A 16,812-nucleotide genomic window follows, 5' to 3' on the forward strand; every position below is an offset into this window, starting at 1 on the left:
GGGAGGGCAAGGAAGGGATTCAGAAGGGATGGGGAAGAACGAGAGGATCAAACAGCATCTTATTTCTGGCTCCGTGCCATGACTGAAACAGAGAATATTAGGAAGACTATTACTTAGCTCCCTAAATCAAAAATAGCAAAGACCTCCTGGCAGCTAAAGAAGCTGAAAAACACTGCCCCACACTCAATCCCTGGACACCGAAGGTACACAGCTTACTATGTCAGGACACAAAAAGACTCAAAACAAATCATGACTCATGCCAGCCTTAAACAGTTGTAATCGTCTCTTATCTTTGTTTGAATATTACTCTCTTCCACCAAAATAATTATAGCAATTATATGCTCTTGTATTTCATAAACAAATGCAAATTCATCCTCAAAGGATCATCTAATATAAAGGAAATAAAGAATTGCAAGGAAGAAATAAAACATACTACATTTCATTAGACCTATCTCTTGATTTTCCTTAGATTTAATCTAATTTCTCTTGTAGGCCTATTAGAAAATCACTTTCTTCTTTCGGTACAAATTGCCTGTAACTATGTTCTGGAAATGAGCTATTTCTGGCATTGCTGATCCGTAGTTCTGCAGAGCACTTTCATGGGGGCAGAGGGCAGCCCAGCGAATCACAGGGAGTCTAAGGAGGAAAGCAGAGCACTATGTGAACAGTTACTGGTCTCCTCGGAGGTGTAGCTCGGAACTGAAAGAGAACCTTTAGGGAGAGGAGGTTCAACACAAGACAGGTGGTTTTGGATCAGGAGGACGGTGCCTTCTGGTGATTAGTACAGAGCCGGGGTTACATTTTGGTTCCCTGATTCCTAGCTTGGTGATAGTGGGTAAGTTACTGAACTTCTCTATGAAATGAGACCAGCCGTACTAATGCCATCGGGTTCTTGTGAACATTCAGTGAAGGAAATACATGACTGTACCTAGCCCAGAGCCTATGTGAATTATATCCTCTGTAACAGAGTTCTCGTCTCTTTCCTTAGTGAAGGCAATGGGGGCCTGGCAGTACTGCTGGAGAGAAACGTCGTGTCACAAATCCACTCCACTCGGCCTCTGCCTCGAGGATTTTGGAAAGATTGGGCCCAAACAGTAGCTCAGGAAATTGGTGAGGGAGCCTGTCTATCCAACATCAGAACCACAATTCTTAATGCTATAGACCAGTGTGGACCTTGGCCCAGCAGCATCAGTATCATCCCAGAACTGGATCTCTGGGGGTGGCTCCAGGAATCTGTTACCAGCAAACCTGAAAAAAAAACAGGAAGACACGGACCAGGGAATCAATGATTTTCAGGGACCCAAGTCAAAGAGATTTTAAGGAAAGATGGAAGAGCCAACTGATAGGAAGCTTCCGGGGGAAACTTTTAGAGATCATATGACAATTATCAATTTTACAAATGCTTTCATTCACTTAGCAAACACAAATCCACATGATGCTTATTAATATTCTAAGTAGAAATGAGCCACTGAATTTATTACAGATCGGCTGGGTAGGCTGATCCCCAAGACAAGAAGGGATCGGCTGTAAAATTGTTAAATAAAAAGAGCCCAAGTACTTATTTTTGGTGACAACAAGTAAAGAGGGAGATGGGAAGATAGCATCTTACTCAACAGCCAGTCCTGGGAGAAAAAGAATCAAGGAATAGAAGCAATCCAATTCTCTAGGGCTTTCAGAATGAAAAAAATATAAGAGTGAGACGTGGGACTGAAATCCAGCAGCTGAGACGTAACCCAGCAGGCCAACTGGCAGAAGGCCCAGCAGCAAGGCACCGTCTTAGGAGCTAAACATCTGCCTGTTTTCACATCTGCACAATATGCTAAACTGTGAGCAAAAAGTTGCAGCATTCCGCAAAGATCAGGGACACACAAGAGTTAGAAAATTCAGTTGCATGTGTAAATATTTACCTAGCTACTTCCTTGGGGTCTACAAACCTGTTTCATTTTATTGGCAGCGAACTCCATCATTTTAGCAAGCCACTATATTTTACTAAGCAGGATGGGGAGGTGGGGGAGAGGCATCACTTAAAGTAACTGGGAAAATACATTACAGATTTTTAGTAGTCATCCCACCAATGCCTCTGAAACCAGAGGGGAGTGGGGAGGAGCATTCTGAAGTGAGGTGTCCATGCCAGAGAAATCAACATTCTAATGCTCCATCAGGCTCCCAGATCCTCAACTTTCCCTACTCAAAGTTAAGGCGTCTTGACGCTTTTTCAGGTTGAACCCTTCCCCAGAATCTCAATCCAATGCTATCATTAATCAGAAGAAGTTGAAGGGGCTCTAGTTGAGCATCTCAAGTAGACATGCCTGCCAAGCAATCTATTCCCAGACCTGCCCTGGCTTATAGTCCCAGTAGTACTCATTTACCTTCACCTGGCTCTTGTGGACAGCTCTCTCCTTGTCTGTTATTGCGTACCTACTATGCATCCACCTGAGAGCTAGACACAGAAATCCAGACACTTTCTTCAGGAGGCCAGCAGTCTACTTCCTCTAGGAAAATATTCTCAACTTCCTTCCCAGGTAAGAGGGAGAACTTGTGCTCTGGCCTAAGTGGAAATAAAAAACTCAATAGTTTAATAGTTGGGTGATAAGGATGAAGAGATCTCTAGAAAGTACAGCAAAATGAATTAAAAAAAGAAAAGAAAATACAAGGGGAAAAGATAAGAAAAGTGGTACACCCGTTCTGAAAATCTAATATTGGAATACTAGGTTTCCTGAAAGAGAGGACAAAGAAAAAAATGGAAGGAGAAAATCAACAATTGAAAAACTCAAGAGAATTTCCTAGAATTGAAGAACATGGGTCTGAGTGTCTAGCATGGGGGGTAAAAATAGAGCCACACAGGCACATCACTGAGAAACTTTAGAACCCTGAGTGTAAAGAGAAGAGCAAACACAGTTCCAGAGAAAGAAAGAAAAATTCCTCCATATATGGAGGAATCAGAAAGTAAAATAGCCTCAAATGACATAAAAGCAAGTGAAAACTAGAAATTAATGGAGGAATGCCTTCAAAATTCTGAAGGAAAATTATTTCCAGCCTAAATTTCTATTAGCAGCCAAGCCATCATTCAAGTTTCAGGACAGAATACAAATATTAAAGATATTCAAGGACTCAAAAAAAATTTTTTTAAGTGGTGAAGGCCTTGGGGTTCGAATAGTGATAAGTACAATTAATTAAAAGTAAGCAAATTTCAAACAACTCCAGGGAATACAGAAGGTTATGCAAAGAAGGAAAACGATAACACGTTCATAAAATTCATCTATGAATAAAGTACAGCGGTAATAACAACATAAACCTTTCTATTGATCTAACCAAAAGTATAATATAACTATATTGGGAGGTCAGGGGTTAGGAAAAAAATATGTGGAGTGTGTGTGTGTGCGTGTGGTATGAAGGAAGGGGAAGGAAGAGGGCTAAAATCCTCATCTTCCAACATGAAAAGTCAACAGATAATGTCTAAAACTGGAGGGGAAAATCAAGGAGTAGAAACAGTAGCATACTATCCATGAATATGGAGGAAAATACCAAAATCAAAAATCAGCTAAGGGTTATCAGTGTTTGCTTCTGGGGAGGGGGAAGTGGAAGGGGAGGGAACAAGGAAATCATTTTTCATTACTAATTTTGTAGACCTTTTTGACTCTTAAAATTACGAGTGATAATAATGTTGATTAAAATAAATGTGGGAATAAGCAACAAGGTCCTACTGTATAGCACAGGGAACTATATTCATAATCCTATAATAAACAATAATGGAAAGGAATATGAAAAAGAATATATATATATGTATAACTGAATCACTTTGCTGTACAGCAGAAATGAACACAACATTGTAAATCAACTATACTTCAAAAAAATAAATTTTTAAAAATAAACAAAAGTAAATAAATAAATGTAAAAGAGGCTGAGGCCCAGCACAGCTAAGGAAAGTAGTAGGATAGTATCTGAAGTTAGATAATCCTGATTTGCATCCTACTTCTGCCCCCTGACTAATGACGTGACCTTGGGCATTTTAACCCTTATAAACCTCAGTGCCCTCAACTTAAAATGGGGGTTATAAAAATAAATAAATAAAAATATATAAAAAAATCAGAGTGCAGCTGCAAGGCTTAAGTGATAAAGGGCTAGGAAGTGATTCGCAGTGCCTGGCACATTATAAGGCCTCTTCTTTTCCTTGAACACATACTTAGAGTGTATGCTCTGCATCAAGCGCAGTAGACACTGGGGATTATCAGTGAATGTAAAAGATCCCTCCCCTCATGGAGCTTACTAGAATGGGAGAGAGAGACACGAAACAATAAAATAATACTAAATTAAAAATTCAGTGCATTAAAAGGAACAAGTGACACGTGCTGTGCTATGGAATAAAATAGAGCAAGGGAAGGGATATCCAGACTGCTGGGAAGGGGAAGTGGGATAGTGCTTGCTATTTTAAATAAGTTGGTCAAGAATGACCTCACAAAAAGGTGACTTTTGAGCAAAGATTGAAGGAGTGGGGAAGCTAACCATTCATACGTTTGGGGAAAAGCATTTGAGGCCAAAGGAAGAGACAGCTCCAAGTCTGCACAAGTACATGGCCAGTTAGGGAAAAAGACAGGAAGCCCATGTGGATGGAGCAGTGAGGGGAGAGTAGCAGGACATGAGGTCAAAGGGGAAACAGGGCCAGAGAGATCATGCAGAACCTTGATGCTTAAGCAGGACCTTGGCTTTTCTTAGAGTGAAATGAGGGGCCATTGCAGCTACTAGAGCAGGGTGACATGATCTGATTCTCCCTGTGAAAGGATCGCTCTAGCTACTGTGTTAGGAAGAGACAAAGCACAGTGGGCCCTTCACAGGGAGTGGGAAACCAGTAGGAGGTGCCTGCAGTGTTCCAGAAGGAGAAGATGCTGGTGACTCAGACCAGCAGGGTTGGAGAGAAGTGACTGGATTTTCTATGAATAGATTTTGCTGTTATTTACCCAAGATGATACACAGTTTAATGGCAGAAGTATGAAGCTACAGCTACAGCTTCCCAGTCTTTTTCTGAATAAAGAGAAACTATAAATGGAAAATCTAAATTGAAATACCTTATTATTTTGTCCTTATGTAGGTTAATAAAATTTGTAAAAGTTGCATTTCCTCTCAGTCATAAAATCTCTGTTATTCTGTAGGCCTTGACATTTGTATACAATGGATGGATCAGTGATTTTTTTAAAGGGGCAATAACAATTGCACACATGACACCCATGTCCATTTCTTTTACTTTGCATAATACCTTATACAGTAAATATAATTTAGGTATCGCTTTAGGTAAATATTTATTCATTCCTCGAATACTGATAAATAAGCCACGGACTATACTTAACAGGGTAGTGAGGGAGAATAGATGAACATAAATAATTTAAACACACAGAAGAAGGAGGTCAGTCTCAGAAAACGAGTTCAGGTTAATTGCTCTAGGGAGTTCCAGAACAGCAGGCAGCCATTCCTTTCAGCTGGGGGAGGGTCAGGAGGTGGTGTGTGAAAGGCTCCATTGGAGGAAGTGACACCCGTGGGACTGTTTGTATTTGCACTGCCGGATGGGACAGAGGGCTGGATATTCCTGGAAATGAAAAAAAATTTTTTTCACCTAGTAGGCCATTTCAATGTATATAAGAGGAATGATAATTTTTGAAGAGTCACTGGAGCATAGGGCCTGGGAAGAGGATTAATGGAAATATGAGAAATAGGGTAAAGAAAATCATATTAAGGAGAATCTTAATATTGCCAGATAAAAGACTCTGGATAAAGATGATCATAAGAAGAAAAGAAATAAATGCTAATGGGAATCCAGTCATCAGAGAAGGGTTCTAATGCACTCAGCCAAGACACTGACCACTGGTCTGGCTGTGAGTTTCCCAACTGTCAGTTTTACTGTCCAAGATTAGAATGTGGGCAGGAACTTTGGGGTTAAATTTAAACTGCCAGCTAAAAAATTATTTCCTATTTTCTTTTATATTTAAGACTTTTTTAAGTCTTTGGACATTTATTTCTCTATGTTGCTTTGCTTTCTTTCCAACGTCAAGGAAGAAATGGTAGCAATCCTTTTTCCTTCCCCTTCTGCATCCCTCCTTCCCCAGCTTTAGCAAAAGAACACTAACAGTGGATCAAATGGCCAGCCATGTGCTTTGGGCTCATTTTTATCACAAGTCACTGGGGTCAGGATCAAGACCAAACCAGGACCCTCATAAATCATAACAAAGATGCTACACGCAGTGAAATACACCTGTAGCCAGCCTTTGCATCTCAGTGAACTTGACTTCTGCAATCTGGTTAAACAGTTTTGTTGTGTTCCACCAATCTCTTGCATGCCCTAATTAAGTAGGAATGTAGCCCCACTTAGCAGGCTCTGAGATTTTCTGTAACTCAGATTATCTGGAGAGCTCTCAATTTTATGATGGAATTTTGCAGTCTTTTGCGAAGTCCTGCAATCCCCATTTCTGCCAATAATAACAATAGTTAACATTTATTGAAAACATACTTTGTGCCTGGCCTGTGCAAACTCGTTTAATCCTCACAACAACTCTGTGAGGTAGGTACAATTGTTTTGTCCATTTACAAATGAAGAAACCAATGCACAGAGAAGTTAGGTAATTCGCCATGGATCCTAGAGCCAGAAAGTGAATGAATGAACGAACATTTCTCTCCTTCTTCTCCACCAAGAGTCCACAGTCTCTGCTGGCAGCTTTCACCTGATTCGTCTCTTTTCCATCAGGGTGCTCTCCTGAATGTGGGAATGAAGTCCTCAGACTATACCTCAGTTTCTTTCTACAAAGAAACCTAGATTTGTCTCCTAACCTGGGCACTTGCCAAATCATCTTGTCCTCTGCAGCTTTCAGACTCCTTTAGTTTAAAAAAAAAAAGAAGGCTCTGACTGAACCTTACCCTCTACCACCATTATTCTGTTATCTTATCACAGCTTTCACTATTTTATCTTGAGTGGGGTTTTTTTCCACTGCATTCATCATTTTCAAATGTCAGATTAATTTGTCACCATGTGTACCCTCCTGAAGACCTTAAAATCATGGTTCATCAAGACCACGCTGGAAACCAACAACCAATGCAGACAAAAACTGAGAATTTAAATGTCATTACAGAACAGGAAAGAAAAATAGGACTGTTCTCCAGCTGCATATACATCTGTGTATTTTTTTGGATGTTGACTTTGAAACGCTAAAACACTCCCACGTGGAAACGATCCATCATTTTGTTGTTTATGCATCTGAGTACACAAACATATGCTTGTGAATGTCTGTAGGACCTGGTTTATAGGCCAAGCTAATTCAACCAACATGCTCAGGGGCCTTTAGTTTTATAGAAATTTACAAAAACAGGTATATTGCCCTTGTACAGAACTATACTGTGATAATTTTAATTGGATCACTCATCTAAGAAGGTTTGGTCCAAATAACCCATATTCTCCTATATATGTAAAGAATAATTTTTTAAGTTTGCTCTGCATTTTTTTTGCACTTTATTTTTGTAGAAAAAGGGAACTAAAGAACATTAAGCTCTATTTATACTTCTCTAAATTATCTTCTAACTTTTGTCACTGTACATACATAAGTACATTTTTATGTCATGGTATCATGCATGCATTGTTTTGTATTCTGTTTTTTCTTCACTTTATTAATATTCTTTTGTGCCTAAATAGACCCTACACACAAAATATGCCTTTTATGTGTCATAGAATAATTATGTGGTGGGTGCTCCTTTGTGATGCTATTGCTGTTAGTCTTTTTTTTTTATTTTTGGCTTTTGGCTTTTGGCTTGGTGTCCTATTTTCTCCTATTTTAAATTGAGTTATTTTTAATATTGTCATGTAATTTACATTTTTCTCTTTAGGGATACCTCCATAGAGCACTAGCTTCAACTAAATTTTAGCTTCATCTAAACCCTTTGTTTAGCCAAATTTTAATTTAAAACACACACAGGAGCAGTAAAAAAGGAAAATTCCTAAACCCTAACCTCCCCCACCCTCTTTTCTTCTAGAACTCCCTAGAGCCTGGTCTGAATATCACCACATCACCTCCATGGGTAGAGGCCCAGAAGTAGAACCACAACATCAAAACAAAGGAAAGGCGTTAAAACTTTTTTTAAAAATTATGCCATACTACTCTCCAAAAGGACTTAAGCAATGTACAATGCTAGCCGTTCTTTACAGTTGTGCCTTCCCCAAAGCCCACCAACCACCATTGGCTTTTTTGCTATAATTACTGATTTATGATATTTAAATAGGTATATAATGGTACCCCAATACTGTTTTAAAATCCATACCCTGCATTTTGAGCAAAGCATTTTGTCACGCACGTGCTGATTTTCTCCCTTTTCTTATGAGTACATATACTGTCTTCTCATCTCCATACTGAATTGGCCTTTAGTATTGGTATGACACATATAAATTCACGTAGCACCTCTACAACTTTTGTATCATATTTTTCTTATACATAGCATATATTTTTTTCTAACAGATTTTACCTATTATTTTGTTATTCTGTTGTTTTCTTTGAAATTTTGTCCTATTATTGTTATATAGAACTTTTTTTTTTTTTTTTTTTTTTGTGGTACGCGGACCTCTCACTGCTGTGGCCTCTCCCGTTGCGGAGCACAGGCTCCGGACGCGCAAGCTCAGCGGCCATGGCTCACGGGCGCAGCCGCTCCGCGGCACGTGGGATCCTCCCAGACCAGGGCATGAACCTGTGTCCCCTGCATCGGCAGGCGGACTCCCAGCCACTGCGCCACCAGGGAAGCCCATGTTATATAGAACATTTTCAGCGTTATGTATTTAACTCCCCTTGTCTGAGGTCTAGGCTTGGGGATGCAGGCAGAGGCTGAGAGTGCTCATCACAGCCAACAGGGTTGCCCTTGGGGCAGTTCTCAGCAGGCAGACAGCCACACACACAACACATGATGACAGAGAGTCTGAGAGAACCACTGAATCTGGCCGATCAGAGTGCACACTGGAAGGGCTGGGTCCACTGAGGTCAGATTGCTATGGAAGAGTCAGAGGTGGATCAAATTGAGAGTGATCTGGGCCAGTCCTAGATGAACTGCACTACCACTAGTTCTTACCTCTATGTGGTTGCTGTGTGGTTTGTGAGGAAAAAAAAAAAAAAAAAAGCTTGGAATAGGTCAGAAAAAAGGCAGAACCATACCAGAACCTTCCATCTTGTCTATCATGATATTCTGTTTCTTCAATAGCTGGGAATTTATTTTGCAATTATAAATTTCCTCTCTTGTTCCAAAAATAGTAGAAAAAGTTTACATAGGAATACACACAATATAATAATGCCAAAATAGAAACAGAATTTGGAAATTAGGCCAAGGGGAAATAGATCAGGTAAATCAAGATCAGGTTAAAAAAAAAAAAACTAAAGGGAGTTAGGATAAGTATCTTGTGTCCTTTCTGCTTTTTAGTGCCTTGCTTTTTTTAATTGAAGTATAGTTGATTTACAATATCGTGTTAGTTTCTGGTGTATAGCAAAGTGTTTCAGTTATACATACATTCTTTTTCATATTCTTTTCCATTAGGGTTTATCACAGGATATTGAATATAGTTCCCTGTGCTATACAGGAGGACCTTGTTGTTTATCCATTTAGTGCCTTACTCTTCGATAAATCTGGAGTTTCTTATTGTAATCTGTGGTGCTTTTGTCAATAATTCAGCTCTTCTCTATACCAGTTGTCAGTTGTCCCTGATATATTTAGTAATTAGTGATGTCATTCTCTATTGTTCTAGTATTTCTGATCTGTCATCTTTCTTCTTTTAAAATAGTCTGTGAATTCCTCTGAAATTTCAATGTAATTATGTTTTCTCTTTTTAATCCAATGACATAAAGGTTTTTTTTAATAATAACCTTTATTTTTTAGAACAGTTTTAGATGTACAGAAAATTACAGAGATAGTACAGAGTTCCTGCATACCTATTTCCCTATTACAATACATTACATCAGTAGGGTACATTTGTTACAATTAATGAACCAATATCAATTCATTATTATCAACCAAAGTCCATACTTTATTTTTTTTCATACTTTATTTAAATCTAGGTTTTAACTAATGTCCTTTTTCTGTTCCAGGATCTCATCCAGGATACCAGATTACATTTGTTATCATGTCTCCTTAGACTCTTCTTTGACTTCAACTGTTTCTCAGGCTTACCTTGTTTTTGATAACCTTAATACTTTTGAGAAGTATTGGTCAGTTATTTTGTAGAATAGTCCCTTACTATGGACTGGATTATATCTTCCTGAAATTCATGTGTTGAAGCTCTAACCCTCAATTGTGACTGTATTTGGAGATAGGACCTGTGAGGAGGTGATAAAAGTTAAATGAGGTCATAAGGGTCCTAATCTAAAAGGGCTGGCACCCTTATATAAAGAGGAAGAGACATCAGATCTCTCTCTTCACTGTGTAAGGATACAGCATGAAGGCACCATCTGCAAACCAAGAAGTGAGCCCTCCCAGAACTTGACCATGCTGGCACCCCAATCTCAGACTTCCAACCTCCAGAACTGTAAGAAAATAAATTTCTGTTGTTTCAGCCACCAGTCTACGGTATTTTGTTATGGCAGCCCAAGCTGACTAATACATCCCTCAAGTGTGATCTGTCTGATGTTTTTTTCTCATATTACATTCATGTTTTGCGTTTGGGGGAACCAGACCACAGAAGTAAAGTGCCATTTTCACTACATCATATCAAGAGTACATACTATCAACGTAACATCACTGGTGATACTGACTTTGATCACCTGGATAAAGCAGTGTTTGTCATGTTTCTCTACAGTGAAGTTATCGTTTTCTCCCTTTCCATACTGTACCTTTGGGGAGGAAGTCACTAGGCATAGCCCACACTTAAGGAGTAAGGAGTGAGATTCTGCCTCTTAAAGGGTAAAATATCTACATAAATTATTTGGAATTCTTCTGTATGAAAGATTTGTCTCTTTATCCCCATGTACGTATTTATTCAAGTATTTATTTATATCAACATGAGGAGGGGAGAAAGGAAGGCTGCAGGGGCTAGAGTAGGAGAAATGCACTTCCCCCAGGTGGGATAAGGCTCTAGTAAATCTTTTCCTCGTTATGGAGTATATATATTTTTATATATAAAAATAAGTAATAGCTAAATAGTAATTAATGTGCAATACTTTTGGAGCTTTCTTATATTCTGAAAATTTGCTAAATTCATTTGTGACTTCTAATAGTGTCAGTTATTTCCATAACTTCTTTGACTTTTCTAATTTATATATATGTATTTCCGTAAGAAAATTATTCCTAAAATATTTTTCTCTTTATTTTAATGTCTGATTTTGTTTTCATCTCAAAGAGCTATTGCCAGCATTTCAAGTGTTATGCTAAATAGCAATGGTGACAAGGGTGTATCCTCATCTTACTCCTGGTTCAAGAAACAGCTTTAGTATTTCTGAAGTGAATGTAATATTTATTCATCCTAAGTGTATACTATTAAAAAACTATTTTAATTACTTTAAATAAACTGTAAATAAATAATTTAAAAATTTTAACAGTTTCGTTACCTATTATGTGACTTAAGAAAAGATGGTAAATTTTATTGAATACCTTCCTGGAATTAATTGAGCTTACACTGTGGGCTTTTGTTTTCTTTCCTGTTAATCTGATAAGTGGTATCTTTGTGACACAGACTCCTCACTTTGTTGCAGTACCCCTATTTGATTAGGGCATATTATTCATCTGCTGTATGACTATACTTTGCTTGCTAAGTTTCCTATAGTTTACCTTTAATATTTGCCTATGTTTACTTTTTTCTTTTACATTTTAATAGTGTTCTTATATTCAAAGTCAAAACTATATTTGCCCTGTTAAATAAATCAGGTAACATACTTTAGAAAAGTGTATCTTCCTAAGAATGTATTTTTGGAAATTTTGGAAATTTGGAATTTCACAGTTTCATAACACCTGGGAACAAATATCAATTTTAAATCACATAGAAACCTTTTCTATTTCTTCCTCTCTTACTAGTTTATGTTCCTTACTTCTTGTGCTTATTTGAGTTATATCATTTTTATAATTAATCATTTAAATTGGTCATCAAAGTTCTTAGTATAAAACAGGAATAATAATACAGAAATTACTTAAAACATGCTCTCAATGATCTTTTGGATTTTGAGTAATATTTCCTCTCTTTTCTTATCAAGTAGAACAAGTTGTTAAAATAAATCATGTCAGTTTACTCAATTTATTCGTTATTTTAAAGAACTAACTTTGATCTTAATGTTGTTTTATTAATCTTTCATTTTATCTATTTCAGTCCTTACTTTTATTTCAGCATCTTTTGCAATTACATGGAGTTTTATAGAAGATCATATTTTAAGGGTAGCTTATGCCATTTCTGTAGGAAGAAAGCCAAATAGCTCCAATATGCTTCGTATAGCTTTGTCTTTTTATCCTGTAAGGGTCAACAAGTTCATCATATTATGTGAAAATGAATTTATCCAGGGTGGAGAAAAAGATACTACAAATCAATAAACAGTTGTCAGACTAGATATTCTATCACTGACCTATTTATCATACAAGTTCTGAAACAGAAAAAAAGCTTTCAAATATACAGGGAAATGCCAAGAACATTTAAAAGGCACAGTCAGGCTTCCCTGGTGGTGCAGTGGTTAAGAATCCGCCTGCCAATGCAGGGGACATGGGTTCAAGCCCTGGTCTGGGAAGATCCCACATGCAGTGGAGCAACTAAGCCCGTGCACCACAACTACTGAGCCTGTGCTCTGGAGCCTGCGTGCCACAACTACTGAAGCCCGTACGCCTAGAGCCCGTGCTCCGCTACAAGAGAAGCCACCGCAATGAGAAGCCCACGCACCGCAGCAAAGAGTAGCCCCTGCTCACCGCAACTAGAGAAAGCCCACGTGCAGCAACGAAGACCCAACACAGCCAAAAATAAAATAAATAAATAATTTTTTTTAAATAAAAGGCATGGTTGCATTGGGTCTCTGCCTTTCATATAGTCATGCTTTCAAAAGGCTCGTAATAAGAGCCAATAACTAGATTGACATACAGGACTGACTCCTATCAGTCTACACACCACCACCAGGGCAAGAACTTCCCTCAGATCCTTGCTTCCAGGTGTGACTCACCTCACTCAAGCTCAGCCAACCTTTCATACTTTAAAGAACTTCTTTCCCTCAAGGTGCTTTCAAATTCTAATGAGATCTCCAGATAGACATTGCAAAATACCTGTGGCCCTTTACACACTTTCATCACTGGCTCATAAACAACTCTTCTTTTATCTTCAAACAGCCTCCACGAGTTTCAAAGTTTATTTCTAAAAAAAAGTTTTGTTTGACTCTACAATTCTAGAGGATTTCATATTTTTGTCTAAGAGCCAATGAGCTTCGGCTTTGAGGAATTTCTTTTTGTACCTGAAGTTATCTTCAGTGTATAATTTTGCTGATCATAGAGCTGAAAGGTCCTGTCAAAAATAACAAGTTGTCAACCTGACTAATCTTTGTCCTTAAGACATGAGGCTAATCGCAGCAGGGTCTGTGAAGCTTCTTGACTCTACCAAGTGCAGTTAAAGATAAGAGGTAGAATAAACAACCAAAAACTCACACAATGTAACAATTTACACATCACAGCATACTGACAGAGTGGCTTCCATTTTTTCATCCGTTTTTGCTTTATTGCTGTTAGGTAGGGTAAATTTTACATCGCTGTTTTTGTTTTAAAGTAAAACCCTGGACTGCACTGCAATACAGCAATGGAAGAAAACAATAACAGGGAGGGATGTTTTAAAATAAATGTTAGGACTGCAAAACATATAGCTTCAGCCTAGGCCAGAAGCACCGTAAGGCCAAGAGTCATGTTTTGTTCATCTCTGTAATCTATCTCCCTTAGGACTGTCCTGGATGGGACTCTCCATCCCTACCAAGGACTGGCTTCCATTGGTCCACACAGGGCACCCATACAAATTTTAAAAAGACATCTCGAGTGGCTAGGCCCGTGAGCCATGGCCGCTGAGCCTGCGCGTCTGGAGCCTGTGCTCCGCAACGGGAGAGGCCACAACAGTGAGAGGCCCGCGTACCGCAAAAATAAATAAATAAATAAATAAATAAGACATCTCTTACTCATGTAAAATTTTTTAAGTCAGTATAGCGTTTATTTTCCAGTTATAACAACTGCAACAGGTGTAAAGTCATTCTTTATAAAATTCACAAATCAAACTACCGAACATAAAATACAAAATTGTAATCCCAGTAATAAAAAATGTTAACTAATTATAATATAGTAATTTGTTTAAAATAATTACACATCATTCTTCCATGGCAAATAAATTTATTACAGCAATTCCAGTATTTATTTGTAACTGTGTCTCATCCTATAGAAATGGCCGCTGGACTAGACTACACTTTTTGTAATACTGTAGAGGTTAAATCATGTTTAATAAATTTTCAGTTTGAGAATAAATTCTCCACTGGCACTGATATTGACAGAGTTAAATGTAAACTGACAGCCAGATAAGTATTTGGAATTGTGTGCAGTAAATTAATGCTGCCTGATGATGTCCCATCAATATGTTTTTGTTAGCATGTTCGTCAGTAAATTTCAGTTGTAAATTTTTATGTACTTGTACTAATTCATTGCTACAGATTTCAAAGTGTATATGTCATCTAGAACAGAGGTCAGCTAACAGTGGCTCCAGGGCCAAATATGACCCACCGTCTGTTTTTGTACAGCCCATAAGAACGGCTTTTGCATTTTTAAATGACTGGAAAAAAATGTTAATAGTATCGCATCATACCTGAAAATTTTATGAAATTAAAACGTCAGCATCCACCAATAAAATTTTATTGGAACACAGTCCTGCTCATTTGCTTACGTATTGTCTATGGCAACTTTTACTCTACAGCATCAGAGTTGAGTAATTGAACAGAGACCAAAAGGCCCACAATGCCTAAAATATTTACTGTCTAACCCTTCTGCAAACCCCTGATCTGAAACTAGAAGATGGCTGAGATAATCTTTTGATACTGAAAACTTTTTAAAATGAGACGAATACGTCATTATTATGTACCACTAGTAATGGTTATACTATGACATCATTATTACAAATTATTATTGTGTATTATTATGATCTAGATTTACTGTATTCATATTGCATGTTATTCTTTATTGATCATACTATTAGTATATCTATGTATTTATGTATCTTTAATTACATCATCAGCAATTTCTAAAAGTGCACAACACACTGCCTGTAATTTAGTTTTTAGTGATATAACGCTATCCGTTTTCTTCCCCATCACATACATGACAAAGGTTTTTAAGTTTTTTAATCTTTAGTAAATGTGTTTTAAATACAATTCAATGTTTGGTTGAAGTCAGAAAGTAGTTAGTTCTCGAAAGATAGAAAATTTAACGGTGCCAAAAAATGTTTTTCAACTGCATTGTTAACTACCAAGTATAAAGAATGTACAAATCAAGAAATAAAGGCACTTTTGTGCAATCTGTTATGTTTTCTATATACACGTATATCCCTGGACCCTCAAACTGTTTTTACCTTTATTATTGCTTTTTCAAGTGGTTTAGTCCACAAGAAATGTACATAATTCTTCTTTAGTTATTTAATTTACATGGGAAATTCCAATCCAAGAGTTCACATATGGAAATACATGCATTTCTATAATCCACACACCTAACAATAACTTCTCTTTACTCTACTTGGCCTACATTAGGGATTTTATCTATAATAATTACCTTATGTTTTACATTTCTTTTTTTTTTTTTTTATCCAAGCTATTCTAATTTTACGATTTTGGTTTTTTCATTCCATCCCCTAAGAAGTATGTTATGTTGCCAAAGTTTGTATTCTGTGCAAATGTCTTCCATAATATAAAACTCTGCTATAGTTTCTGAAAAATTCAGCAAATTACCATTATCTCAACTCACAAAGTTTCTTGAATAATCTTCTTAATGCTAACGCATAGCTTTGCCAAAAACTGAATCATGTATATTAAGAAGCCTTCATAGTACGCCAATATTTTTCTCTTTTCCAAATCATCTCTGGTAGCATTGATAGTTATAAAATTTTTCTATATAAGATTTCAATTTTGAATACTTACATTACTGTTGATGTGCATTTCATTTACTTTCATTCTTAGTAAGAATATGTAATAAAAGCTGTCAGTCACTGAATACTTTCTCATTCATTAGTGGATTTTTTTCCATCCCCAAGTACGTATAATGTAGACAAAAAATAGAATCTTTTGAGATAAAATAACCATAATCTAATCAGTTTAAACATTTGGGAGAATTTGTACATAATCATATTTGAAATATTCTTGCCTAGCAGTTTCTATTGGAATGTTATACTTTCTTATAAAAATTGGATAATTTTCTACAAGAGTGGCATGTCCTTTTGTTGCATATTCAAATTAGATGGCCATGAACCTAGATGGCATATAGAATGTTCAGTTTAAAGGATTCTTTAGTGTTTTTCCCCATTCAAATTGTTCTTAAAATTCTTCATTTAGAGTTGACATTGAGATGGAAGGTAAATTTACATACTGCTCCATTAATGACATATCTATGCTGCATTCTGCTGAAGAGTTCTGAAACTCTTTTCTTTTTTGTTGTCATTCCACCTATCTCTCCAAAAAATTTATTTAACCAGCCAAAGTTTCTCTTTACTTTTTTTCTAACAACTATCCAATTATATCTTTTCTGATACCAATAATTTAAAAATTTTTTTCAATATCTGAAGGAAAATAGCACCTTTTTCAAAATTTTGTAACATTTAAAAATAATATGTCTCCA

Source organism: Monodon monoceros, unplaced genomic scaffold (assembly GCF_005190385.1).
Source record: "Monodon monoceros isolate NGI ecotype Baffin Bay Population unplaced genomic scaffold, NGI_Narwhal_1 Super_Scaffold_20, whole genome shotgun sequence".
Lineage (NCBI taxonomy): Eukaryota > Metazoa > Chordata > Mammalia > Artiodactyla > Monodontidae > Monodon > Monodon monoceros.